Source organism: Capricornis sumatraensis, chromosome 12 (genome assembly GCF_032405125.1).
Source record: "Capricornis sumatraensis isolate serow.1 chromosome 12, serow.2, whole genome shotgun sequence".
Taxonomy (NCBI): Eukaryota; Metazoa; Chordata; class Mammalia; order Artiodactyla; family Bovidae; genus Capricornis; species Capricornis sumatraensis.
The window spans coordinates 53,896,731-53,910,058 of record NC_091080.1 but is presented as its reverse complement, the minus strand read 5'-3'; the positions used below and the strand labels follow the sequence as shown (position 1 = coordinate 53,910,058).

The 13,328-nt window shown below is 35.4% G+C and overlaps 1 protein-coding gene across 2 annotated transcripts in view; it reads left to right on the top strand.

The window, feature by feature from the left end:
• KLHL1 (kelch like family member 1) overlaps positions 1 to 13,328 on the top strand; it is a 537,560-nt gene that overhangs the window by 194,745 nt on the left and 329,487 nt on the right. The window lies entirely within an intron of this gene.

Sequence of the window (13,328 nt, the reverse complement as noted above, 5' to 3'; positions counted from 1 at the left end):
GCATCTTATTGCAATAATTTTAGTGTGTGATGTATCTTCTCAAGGCAGAATTTGCATTATTTTATCATTCATGTCAATTTCCAACTGTGTTTCATATTAAGAGCACTTTCAGAGTTTATACCACTTTATATTGCATGAATCTTTCTCTCTAAATTACCTTCTTGGATTTTTCCTTCTTGAGTGCTGAGAATTTTCAGAATCTAAATGTGATTTACTCATTAACCATTAGATCATGGCCTGAAACACAATTTTCCTTATACTGAATTTAATGTTCTTTAAAATATATCATTTCACATCTTCTGATTTCACACATCTAAAATATATTTTTAAAATATATTATACATACATACACACATATATATATGCATGAACTAGGCATTTAAAAATTTAAAACAAATAAACCACAAATTTATTGTTTTGTATTTGTTTTATATATCTATTTATTGTTTAAAGTAGGTATGATTTTTCAAGCAACATACTGCACTGTACTGATATGCATCTAATTCACAAAAATACTCTTTCAATTTCACAAATACTACTGGTCACATTTCCACATTTGGATTTTTTTGAAAATATGCATAAGAGCTTAAGTGACTAAGCAAATTTAAATATAGACATTTATTTACACAAACATTTATGAGAAAGTTTATTAATGGTAATTCAATTTACAGATAAATAGAGATTCAGACTTCATAGACACACATGCACACACATATATATATATATATATTCACTTTTCCCTGGCTATTTTATTGTTCCATCTTACCAATGTTTGTGGTGTGCTTGTGTGTGTGTGTGTTTCAATACTTCTGAGAAGAATCCTTACTTAAAATTCTATTATAATTATCTTATAAGAGACAGTTTATCCAGAAGAAACATAATGACTATATTAATTTTTTTTCTTGTTTCTAAATAGTAGCAGATGGTGCTTGAACTTTATCCATTATATTTCCTGCATCTGAGCCTCTCTCATGGGGATAATTGAAAGATTTTAAAATTAGTGTCTTTAAAATAACCAGACATTTATTTTTATCATTAATTTACTCTTCTATACCAATATATGAAGATGATGTTTCCTACTCTAGTATTAAAATACAAACTTGATTTTTAAAGATGAATTTATTTAAATGTTTTCCCTTTTCTTTTTCAAAATAAGAAAACAATAACTCTAAATGGAGGACTTCTGGAGTTAAATATATGTGCAATATTTGCTTTTACTGTCAATATTTTATCAATTTTTGAACTTTGCAATTATTTGTAATAATATATTTATAGTTTTAAAATTGAAATAAATGTACTTTATATAAAATATTTAAGAAATGCAACAAAGGAAGAATATAACAAACTTTTAAATTTTCATGAAAAAATATTTTTTAAGTTAAAATAATTATCTTAATGAAAACATAATATAAAGCAATGTACATTTTCTTCAGTGTATACTAAATTTGCAGATCTAAAATTGTTATTTTGTTATTTAAGTAAAATAATCTTTTACTAATTACAGGCTTTCCCCAAGTACTATACATGAGTAATTTTTTAAATATTGTTTTAGAAATGTTTTTGAAATTATTCTCACAAGACCACAGCTAACTAATTTCTCAAGATAAACAAAAGATTTCTTGCAAATTCATCTTGCCATTTTAGTTCTATTCTTAATCATTGACATTAAAATGTAAGGCATGCATTCTCAGTTGGTTCAGCCATGTCCAAGTCTGCACAACCCTATGGACTGTAGCCCACCAAGCCCCTCTGTCTATGGGAATTCTCCAGGCAAGAATACTGGGGTGAGTTGCTATCCCCTTTTTCAAGGAATCTTCCTGACTCAGGGATCAAACCTGTGTCTCTTATGTCTCCTACATTGGCAGGCATGTTCTTTACCACTAGTGCCACCTGGGAAGTCCAGCAATGCTGAGATCTAGTCTTTGTCAGGGTTTCTTGTTTGAAATAAATATATCAAAATACCTGTTTAGATTATTTTTTAAGTACTTACTACATTATATTTAGTTTACTCTTTAGTATTTTCACAGCATATGTAAATGCACTATGCGTGAATACACGGGAGTAAATTACTAGTTGCAATTTTTTTTTTTCTACTGAAATTGGAGCTATTGAAAATTTAGCAATAGCAATTCACTCAAACATTTAACAACTATTTCTGTGTGCCAGGCACTTCTGTTGGCTTTTGAAATATAAATGCTTTTACCAAAAATATATTCCTTCATTCTATGAAACAAATAAACATAAAGTAGCCGATTTATTTCACAAATAGTTAATGAACTCTTAAAATATCTATATGCCAGAGGTGTATTTAAATCACTGTAGGTAGTTAGCATATCAGGGTAAACTGCAACTTCATAAGCAATGAAGATTAAAATATATCTTTTGGAAAGAATTTATATTTAAACTGATCTCTGAAGGAGTAAAGTTATTCATGAGAATCTCAATGTTTTATGCAAGTTTCAGGTGAATAAAAAATTTGTGTGTGAAAGCTTTAGAGGAAAGAAATCTAATACATAGCAGGAAGTAGAATTAGTATTCCTAGAATTAAAGATTGAGCTGAACAGTATTAAAAGTTGAAGTATCAGATCAGATAGGTATTTATAACATGTGATCTGTTATTTGAACCAAGGAGGCAATAAACACTGAGAGCTGCTTGGCAGTGTGTAGAATTTATGATGTAATAGTTTTGGATTGGCCTGTAGGTAGGCATCTTAAAGGGAAAAGAGATGGGTAATTTGGAGGGGTTAACTTTTTTAAAGTTAGTGTTATGTTAGTTACTCAACAATGTTGTCTGACTCTTTGTGACCTCATGGATTGTAGCCCACCATGATTTTCTCCTGTCCATGGAATTCTCCAGGTCAGAATACTGGAGTGGACAGCCATTTCCCTCTCCAGGACATCTTATCAGGATTGAACCAAGATCTTCATAGTAGGCAAACTCTTTTCCGCAGTTTAATCTTCCAAATGTACCTGTGTCCTATTCCATGAGCTGTTATTTTTGCCTAATCCATATATTGTTTGGTAAAATAGATGCTTTATATCAGGTTTGTTTGAAAGAGGGAAAGTAAATGATGTTTATGCCTGAATTGTTTAGCATTGGGACAGAATTGCATGTTGGTCAGCTCTCCACTATTAAGAAATGAACAATTAAAAAAAAAAAAAAAAGAAAGAAAAAAAAAAAGAAATGAACAATAATAATGCCAGTAGAAAAGACAGTAATGCCCTTGAGAAAAGCAGTTTCATTATTTGGGTGGTTGGAGAAGTAGGATTTCAGTGGATTGAGGAGCACTCAGGAAGTCAGGGATTAAGATAAAGGGTACAGACAATACCTTCAAGACATGGTTGGGAAAGGAAGTAGAAAGGAACAGCTATGGCTGGAGTAATTCAAGAAGTTACTGACAGGACCACAAATCATGAAGAGGCAAAAAGACAGCTTACTTGGGGTCTTAGAATTTCAAAGTGAGATCACAAATTCTGGAGGGAACCAGAATGATATACCACTGGAGGACATCCCCTGGGGGCAATCTTCCAATTACAAATAAAGACACAGCTAGGTGGAGCACAGGGAAAGTGAAGTCACTCAGTCGTGTTCGACTCTTTGCGACCCCGTGGACTGTAGCCCACCAGGGTCCTCCGTCCATGGGATTCTCCAGGCAAGAATACTGGAGTGGGTTGCCATTTCCTTCTCCAGGGGATCTTCCTGACCCAGGGATCAAACCAAGGTCTCCCACATTGCAGGCAGATGCTTTAACCTCTGAGCCACCAGGTAGAACACAGGGAAAGGAGGTGTTAGAGGTGAAATTAAATCATGGTCTGTTAATACTTAAGTGGCCTAGAAGCCTTGTTTGTTGAATACAAAAAGCTTATAGTAACAATATGTTTTATTGTTACATAGTGAGGTAAAGGTAGGTGTTTGGAAGTTGAATTCAGTGTTTCCAGGTAATTGTCAGGTACTGTTGGAAGAAACATTTCTAGAAAACTGTTGGGGGCTGCTAGGTATTATCTGGTTCTTTTGACAAAGAAGAAAAGGCAGCTGTATCACAGTAAATTAATAGGATATTCTGGGACGGTAGATGACTTCTGAATAAGACATAGTAGAGGGATGATAGAAAGATCAAAGATAGCCAAGGCAAAAGGTTCCCAGTATTCAATCAGTAATCTGGAGCACTGATTGGGGTCCAAATGTCTGTTAGATTTCCTCCAGTGGCTAGACTTTGGGAAATGTAGATGATGGCATTATTTTCCCTGGCATATGGGGTCTGGATAGATTTTGAGAGAGATAATGATAATACTAGAGAAGGAAATGGCAACCCACTCCAGTAATCTTGCCTGAAGAATCCCTGGACAGAGGAGCCTGGCAGGCTATAGTCCATGGGTTCACAGAGTCAGACACGACTGAGTGTCTGAACTGAACTGAACTGAGAATGGCTCCTGGCCCTGGTTAGTGAAAGAATTTTAAGCCAAACAGATTAATTAAGTGACCAAGAACTGAAGCCAGAGACTTACTCTCAGCAGAGTTAAGACAAGATGTATGGTTTTCATAGACTTACCAATAATGAAGGATGCTCACTCTATGTAGGGCAAAGAACATTAATAAATCCATAGCTACACTGAAGAGTCCCAAAACTTTAAAAATCTGGTCTTTCATAGTTAAAATCAAAGGACCAAAGGACCAGAGTCATGTCTTCTAAACTTTCATTCCAGGCATAAATTCATCATAAAAGTTTTCACTCATTGAAAATTTTGCCTATAAGAAGGAAAGTAAGAAGAAAGAGTGGCAAGCTGATGCATCATTAGATATTACATAATAAAGAAGATATAACAATTCCCTGATGACAGCAATTAGAACAAAGGTAATGAGAGATATTTAATCAGATTTAATCAGGGACCATGCTGACTACTGGCCTGGTCCAGAGTCTTGGAGGGTTGTCTGCATCACATACCATCAGCTTCACATCAGAGTCAGTTTCAGTTCTAGGCCTCAAGGTGTTTCAGAGGCCCACTCAAGTAGGGAAGCCTTTTTTTTTTTTTTTTTTTTAAGGGTAAATATTCTAAGAGGTAATAATTTTATATTTAGTATCATAAAGTTTGTTTAGAAGTACCTGATACATCTGGGCTGTAAGGCATCCTTTGCAAGGTATCTTTTCCAATAAACATAGTCCCCTGGCTGTTAATTGTGGTACTTTATATTGTCTCCTGGGAACTCACTGTGTAAAGATTTTTGTCAGGTACTCATTTTGCTTTATAGGCTTAATGAGAATTTAACAATAATATAAAAAATATCCCTTGACTAGAAGGAGCTCCTCTAACCCTGAGCTAAAACTCATGGATTTCTAGTGTTTATTTCTAAGGGTGACTATTTGTTTTCCCAAATGTGTAGATCTTACATTTAATAGAACAATTGGTAGGAATTGAGGCCAAAAGTAAAAGATTAAAAGCCTCAGAGAGTTTTACCAATTGAGTTTTGATAATGACACTGATTCTTTCTACTAGACCAGAAAATTGAGGCTAATAGGCACAATGGAAATGCCGTATAATATGCCAGATTTCACAAACAACATTTGAAATTTGTCCAGTGAAATGGCTACCTTTGACACTATGTAATTCTAAGGGAATTTCCTAAGTAAGAATAATCTTTTCCAACCATATTTCTAACCCACCGTCAAGTGACTAATCTGCAAGAAAAGGCTTCCATGCATTGGGAATTTGTGCAAATCATCCCCCAAATATATTTGTATCCTTGAGAGGAAGACAGCAGGATAAAATACAGTTGGCAGATAGCAAAGGCACCTGGAATCAAAGAAAGTGGTCTTGAGGAGTATGAATAATCTTTCCTAAGTTATACCTAAGTCAGATCTGACACCTCTAACACATTTTGGCTGCTGTTGTGGGAGGTTTCCAAAAGTAATGTTTTCCCCAAATATTTTTTATCAGTATCCCCATTATGGTTTCTTGAGTGACTGCAGGATAGCTCTTTGGCCCCTAACAAAGCCCAGTATTTTACTTGAGTTTGGACAAATTGGAGTTTATCCCTTAAGACCTCATGTCCTTAGTATGCTAGTGAGTGAGGAGGTGTAGGTTGTCCCTGAGGCTTGCTTCCTCAATGGGAGAACATAGCAAATGTTTCTCAACATATTGGCATGAAGCAGAGTCATTAACAAAATATACATGGGCCAAATCTTAGTTCAATATCTGTGAAAAATAAGTAGGGCTTTCCATGATGCTCTGAGACACAAAGTAAATTGACATCTTACCCACATAAAGGCAAACAGGTACTGATTATCTGGACGTATAGAAATGCTGAAGAAAGCAATACATAAATCTCTAACTGTTAAAATCTGTGGACTTCCCTGGTGGCTCAAATGGTAAAGAATCTGCCTGAAATGTGGGAGATTGGGGTTCAATCCCTGGGTTGAGAAGATCCCCTGGAGGAGGGCATGGCAACCCACTTCAGTATTCTTGGAGAATTTCATGGACTGAGGAGCCTGGAGAGCTACAGTCCATGGGGTTGCGAAGAGTCAGACATGATTGATCAAACACACACATAAAAACACTACATGTTTGGAAGGATTAACTTGAGAATAGTATGAGGGATGGGGACCACAGGCAGATGTGGTATGACTATATTGTTTATGGCTCAAAGATCTTGAATGAAATGGCTGCCTGCATTATGAAGTTTGTGTATGGGAAGGACTGATGTGTTACAGGGACTTGGTCATGAGATTATGAGGCCCCTTTAGGGGTATGCCTTGGCAAGGGGACACATTTTTTTCTAGGGCTTCAGATCTGAGAAGGTTTTGCCTCAAGGGAGGCAAAGATCTACTAGGGTCTGTTGTTCTTCAGTCACTAAGACGTGTCTGACTGTGCAACCCTGTCGACTACAGCACACCAGGCATCTGTTTCCTTCACTGTCTGCTGGAGTTTGCTTAAACTCAGGTCCGTTAAGTCAGTGCTATCCAACCATTTCATCCTCTGTCACCCCATGGACTGTAGCCCGCCAGCATCCTCTGTCCATGGGATTTCCCAAACAAGAATACTGAAGTGGGTTGCCATTTCCTTCTCCAGGTGATCTTCCCATTCCAGGGATCAAATCCAGGGAATGAGGCACAGATTTTTATTTGTAGGAAGGAACTTAGAAACAGTATCTGAACATGAAGTAATGTTTGATTCACAGACCTTTTGGGTATCATAAATTCATTGGGAGACTTCAGTAAATCAATTGAAATAGGCTTCCCTCTCTATTTGCTTAGTTTCAGGCCTTTTAGCTTCTAATTATACACACAAAAAGAACAATTTTGGAATTTCAAAAACTCACTGTAGTGGCCCGATCAATTTTATGCCATGAAGTGATGGGAACAGATGCCATGATCTTAGTCTTTTGCATGATGAGTTTTAAGCCAGCTTTTTCACTCTCCTCTTTCACTTTCATCAAGAGGCTCTTTAGTTCCTCTTCACTTGCTGCCATAAGGGTGGTGTCATCTGCATATCTGAGATTATTGATGTTTCTCCTGGCAATCTTAATTCCATCTTGTGATTCATCCAGGCCAGCATTTTGCCTGATGTACTCTGCATGTAAGTTAAATAAGCATGGTGACAATATACAGTCTTGACGTAATCCTTTTTGCATTTTGAGCCAGTTTATTTTTCCATGTACGGTTCTAACTTTTGCTTCTTGACCTACACACAGGTTTCTTAGGAGGCAGGTAAGGTGGTCTGATATTCCCATCTCTTTAAGAATTTTCCAGTTTGTTTTGGTCCACAAAGTCAAACTGGAGGAGGAAATGAAAACCCATTTCAGTATCCTTACCTGGAGAATACCATGGACAGAGGAACCTGGTGGGCTACAGTCCATGGGATCTCAAAGATTTGGACACGACTGAACAACTAACACACACACACACACACACACACACACACACACACACACACACACACAGAGGCTTTAGTGTAGTCTATGAAGCAGAGGTAGTTTTTTTTTTTTTTTTTTTCCCTGGAATTCCCTTGCTTTTTCTATGATACAACAGACGTTGGCAATTTTATCTCTAGTTTCTCTGGATTTTCTAAATCCAGCTTGTACATCTGGAAGTTCTCAGTTCACATACTGTTGAAGCCTATCTTGGAGAATTTTGAGTATTATTTTCTTAGCATGTGAGATGAGTGTAATTGTGTGGTAGTTTGAATATTCTTTGGCATTGCCCATCTTTTGGATTGGAATTGATAACACCTTTTCCAGTCCTGCAGCCACCACTGTTTAATAACATAGTTCTTTTCAGAAGGTCAAAAATAATTTGTTTTATTTTTACTGTTTTAATACTTTAGGTTCAGGAAATCTTAAATATGTTTAAATTTTAATGGGAAGAAGTCATATTAGACTTCTAAAATTGTATTTCTTAAAACTAGAGGCTTTAGGGACTTCCCTTGTGGTTCTGTGGCTAAGACTCTGCTCTCCCAATGTAGAGGGCCCAGATTTGATCCCTGGTAAGGGAACTAGATCCCATATGCTAAAGGCTTTGTATTATTGGATAAATAAGAATAAAATAAAAGGATAAATAATAATAAAAATAAAAATTACTATGTCATATCACAACAGATGTTAGACTCTCAGATTAGAAAGAGACTATAAAGTTTATTTAGTTTGAAAACATAAAATTCCATAATCCAATGTCAGATTTTTCTGGCATTTTAGATATAGAAATCATTGTAAAGATATGACATTTATATCTTAAAATTTTAAGATTGCGTTTATTAAAATAATAAGCCTAGGTGTATATCAAGGCTTCATTATACAGTGAATTTTAGCTTAAAATTAATAAGCATCCTGAAACTGCTTTTTATATCTTGAGCCAAAATTTAAGAACAACAAGCCTTACTCAAGTCTGAGATCAGGAAATGATTTAAGAGGAAATGTGTAAGAACTGTGACAGTGACTTACTTTATAAGGAGAAAATAGCATCAAACCAACATAACTGTTTCTCTCACAATTCAACTTCTCTTCAGGAAAAGTAACTTGTTTTCATAGATAACATGAAAAAACAAAGCATTAGAAATTTTAGGACAGAAATCTAGGAATGAATATCAGTTCAGTTCAGTTCAGTTGCTCAGCTGTGTCCGACTCTTTGCGACCCCATGATTGCAGCGTTCCAGGCCTCCCTGTCCATCACCAACTCCTGGAGTTTACTTAAATTCATGTCCATCGAGTCAGTGATGCCATCCAGCCATCTCATCCTCTATCATCCCCTTCTCCTCCTGCCCCCAATCCCTCCCAGCATCAGGGTCTTTTCCAATGAGTCAACTCTTCGCATGAGGTGGCCAAACTACTGGAGTTTCAGTTTTAGCATCATTCCTTGCAAAGAAATCCCAGGGCTGATCTCCTACAGAATGGACTGGTTGGATCTCCTTGCAGTCCAAGGGACTCTCAAGAGTCTTCTCCAACACCACAGTTCAAAAGCATCAATTCATCAGCGCTCAGCTTTCTTCACAGTCCAACTCTCACATCCATACATGACCACTGGAAGAACCATAGCCTTGACTAGATGGGCCTTTGTTGGCAAAGTAATGCCTCTGCTTTTTAATATGTTATCTAGGTTGGTCATAACTTTCCTTCCAAGGGGTAAGTGTCTTTTAATTTAATGGCTACAATCACCATCTGCAGTGATGAACTCTGAAAAAATAATTTTTGAGGCTAGTTTCTAACTCTGTTCTTTTAAGACTTATTCTCAAAGTATTTTCAAATTCTTCAGAAAAGGCTCAAGTTCCTGTCATAATCATTTGCTAATATACCTAGGTTATGTAAAAAAAAAAAAAAAAAAAAGACTACCTTGACAGTAATTAGCTGTTTTACTTTGCCTAGATCTTGTCAAATTCTATGTATCCCCCATTTCATTTTATGTCTATGGTCTCACAAATCTCTAAAGTTGAAAATAAAATAAATTATATTTTCCCTATCTCCTCTACTATTGCATCCATCACAACCTGAGTGACTTGAAAATAAAATATACTAGATCATTTTTCCAATAACATTTCCCAAGCTATGAAATTCTTAATGAGGTGTAAAACTTTCTGCCCTAAGTACATTATTTAACTTGTAGAAAGTTAACATAATGATCTGAATTTATCCCAAACTTCCTGGAAACCTATCTGGAGCCATTTTGCAGGGCTGTCTCTAATATCTTGACTTTTAGACATTTTTCATGTCATTATCAGTATCAGTCTGATACCAGACCAGAAATATCAGGGTCTTAAAGGGGCATTCTTGATCTAATTGGCAACTTACAGTTCTGACTCTATTCTCCTTAGTTAAATGAGAGTCAATAATATGCTCATTCTTGATTTAAAGATGTATCATTCAGGAAACTTTGAGACTTTTCTGTTCAGTGTGTTGATGTCTGAAATAATTCTGTTACTCTTGTCACATATACCTAAGCCTGAATTTCTAAAATATATGCTGGAAAATACCATATTATGGGGTTGTAATTTGCAAACTTGTGAAAAGAATACAAATACTATAGCAATTTTTCTGTTAACTATTTTGAATATTCATTATTGCTATTAAATATTTTAAATATTTAAAAGAAAACATGCAAATTCTGATGAAAATAACCATGTTACAAAAAAAAATACTATAGATAACAGAGAATACACATAATTTTAACGGATTTAGATTCATAAGCTTGTCTGTATATTCTTTGGGTGTTTGATGTATACAAAAACATCTTCTGGAAATAATACCGAATGTGTTTTTTCTTATCTAACTCTAATGGCTTTTTTTTTTTTTTTAATTTGCTTACATTACACTGGCAAGGCCCTATAGAAAAATGTTGAATAGAAGTAGTACTAGTAGATTTTGTTGTTAATTTCAAGGTGAAAAGGATTCAACAGAATTTGATATTTGCTGTATGAATGAATGAAGTGGTTTATATAATTAAAAGTTTTCCTTTAAGTCCAACTTAGTTTTGATGCATTACCAACCATATATTTGATACTTTTTTTTTATTCATTTCTCTTTCACATACTTTTCTATACTTGGTTGCTAATATTTTCTTACAATTTATGTAAATATCTTTAAGAGAGACAATGACCATTAATTTTCCTTCCCAGCATCATCCTTTCCAGGTTTTGTATCAATGTTATATTTACCTCATTAAAATATTTGGAAGACATGATCTCTTTTTCCATTCTCTGGTGATAGTCTTTTTATTTTAGTTTAAATATTTTCTACTTATGTTTTCAAATCATTGTTATATTAAAGAATATTAATATTAATGATTATTTTCACATCTACTAAATACCTAGCTGTGATCCATCCATCTAAAAATATCTGTAGTGCTTGGTGACCTGTTTCTAATGTTTGTTTTTCTCCCTATAACTTCTTTATAAGTTTGCTACTTTTGTTTAATGTCAAGTGCTGTATGCACATACACAAGAAATCAAAGAATCTAAGGTTATCTCTTTCTAGTGATAATTTATTTTGACAGTTTGTTGGCATTTACATTAGAAAATCAACTTAATTCAATTGGAGATTTCACTGATTCATATCTAGGTTTCAGCCTTTGTATCATCTTGTCTATTTCCAGTTTCTCTGACTTCTAGGATATAGTTCTTCAGAAGTTCAGTTGATAGTCCATTAATTTGCCAAAGTTCCCTGTTTTTGTTTGCGCTTAAAGTCAAATTGTTATCTTTCAATCTCTGTTTAACTTCTAAACGTACTGTAACTATTTTTTACTCACCTACCACATTTCAGTTCAGTTCAGTTCAGTCACTCAGTCGTGTCTGACTCTTTGCCACCCCATGAATCACAGCACGCTAGGCCTCCCTGTCCATCACCAACTCCTGGAGTTCACTTAAACTAATGTCCATCGAGTCGGTGATGCCATCCAGCCATCTCATTCTCTGTGGTCTCTTTCTCCTCCTGCCCCCAATCCCTCCTAGCATCAGAGTCTTTTCCAATGAGTCAACTCTTCGAATGAGGCAGCCAAAGTATTGGAGTTTCAGCTTTAGCATCAGTCCTTCCAATGAACACTCAGGACCGATATCTTTTAGAGTGGACAGGTTGGATCTCCTTGCAGTCCAAGGCACTCTCAAGAGTCTTCTCCAACATGGTAGTTCAAAAGCATCAATTCTTCGGTGCTCAGCTTTCTTTATAGTCCAACTTTCACGTCCATACATAACCACTGGAAAAACCATAGCCTTGACAAGCACATTTAGGAATCAGCAAATAACCACTAAGGGAAAAGTGGCACACAATAGTGGCCATGCCTGAACTTTCCTGCTTATGGTCCCACATTTGCCCTCCAGTTCTGACTACTTTTGGGAACAATATCCATTCTTCCACCAAGCCATATGGTACCAGCAGCAGTTCTGCTTAGTTCCCACATTATTAGCTTTTTAGGTTCTCAGACTCCTACTTGACGTTGCTTATAGTTGGTAGAAACCTCGAGGAGGAAGGAAAACGTGTTAATTTTGAGCTGACTTTCATGAGTTTACCTTTATTCTAGTATCTTATTCTTTCAGATTCTAACTGCCTTAGAAGCTATAAGTATATTCCAGTAGTTATTTTGATATTTTATGCAACTTTTTTTCTGGTGTTCTTGGTGAGGGGTTTAGTTAGCAACAAGTTATTGCATTGTAAATGGAAGTAAAATACTCCATGTTACTTTCTATCTTGAAATATATCATTTATTTCCTTATTAATGTTATGCATCTAATACAGTGTCATTTTTTAAGTTTTTTTAAGAGTTTATTATCAGAGCACATAATTGAGTCAGCTGGTCCTATGATGCATGTATATTGACAGTGTTCTATACATAAAATATATATCTTAATGTCTTTATTATGAAACAGCCTATAATAATATTAGATATAAGAGCCAAAATTAAGTATCATGGATTTTATGAAATCCTAAAACCTGATGAAGCACAAGTTGGAATCAAGATAACTGGGAGAAATATCAATAACCTCAGATATGCAGATGACACCACCTTTACGGCAGAAAGTGAAGAAGAACTAAAGAGCTACTTGAAGAAAGTGAAAGAGGAGAGTGAAAAAGTTGGCTTAAAGCTCAACATTCAGAAAATGAAGATCATGGCATCTGATCCCATCACTTCATGGGAAATAAATGGGGAAACAGTGGAAACAGTAGCTGACTTTATTTTTTGGGGCTCCAATATCACTGCAGATGGTGACTACAGCCATGAAATTAAAAGACGCTTACTCCTTGGAAAGAAAGTTATGAACAACCTATACAGCATATTAAAAAGCAGAGACATTACTTAGCTAACAAATGTCCATCTAGTCAAGGCTATGGTTTTTTCCAGTAGTCATGTATGGAT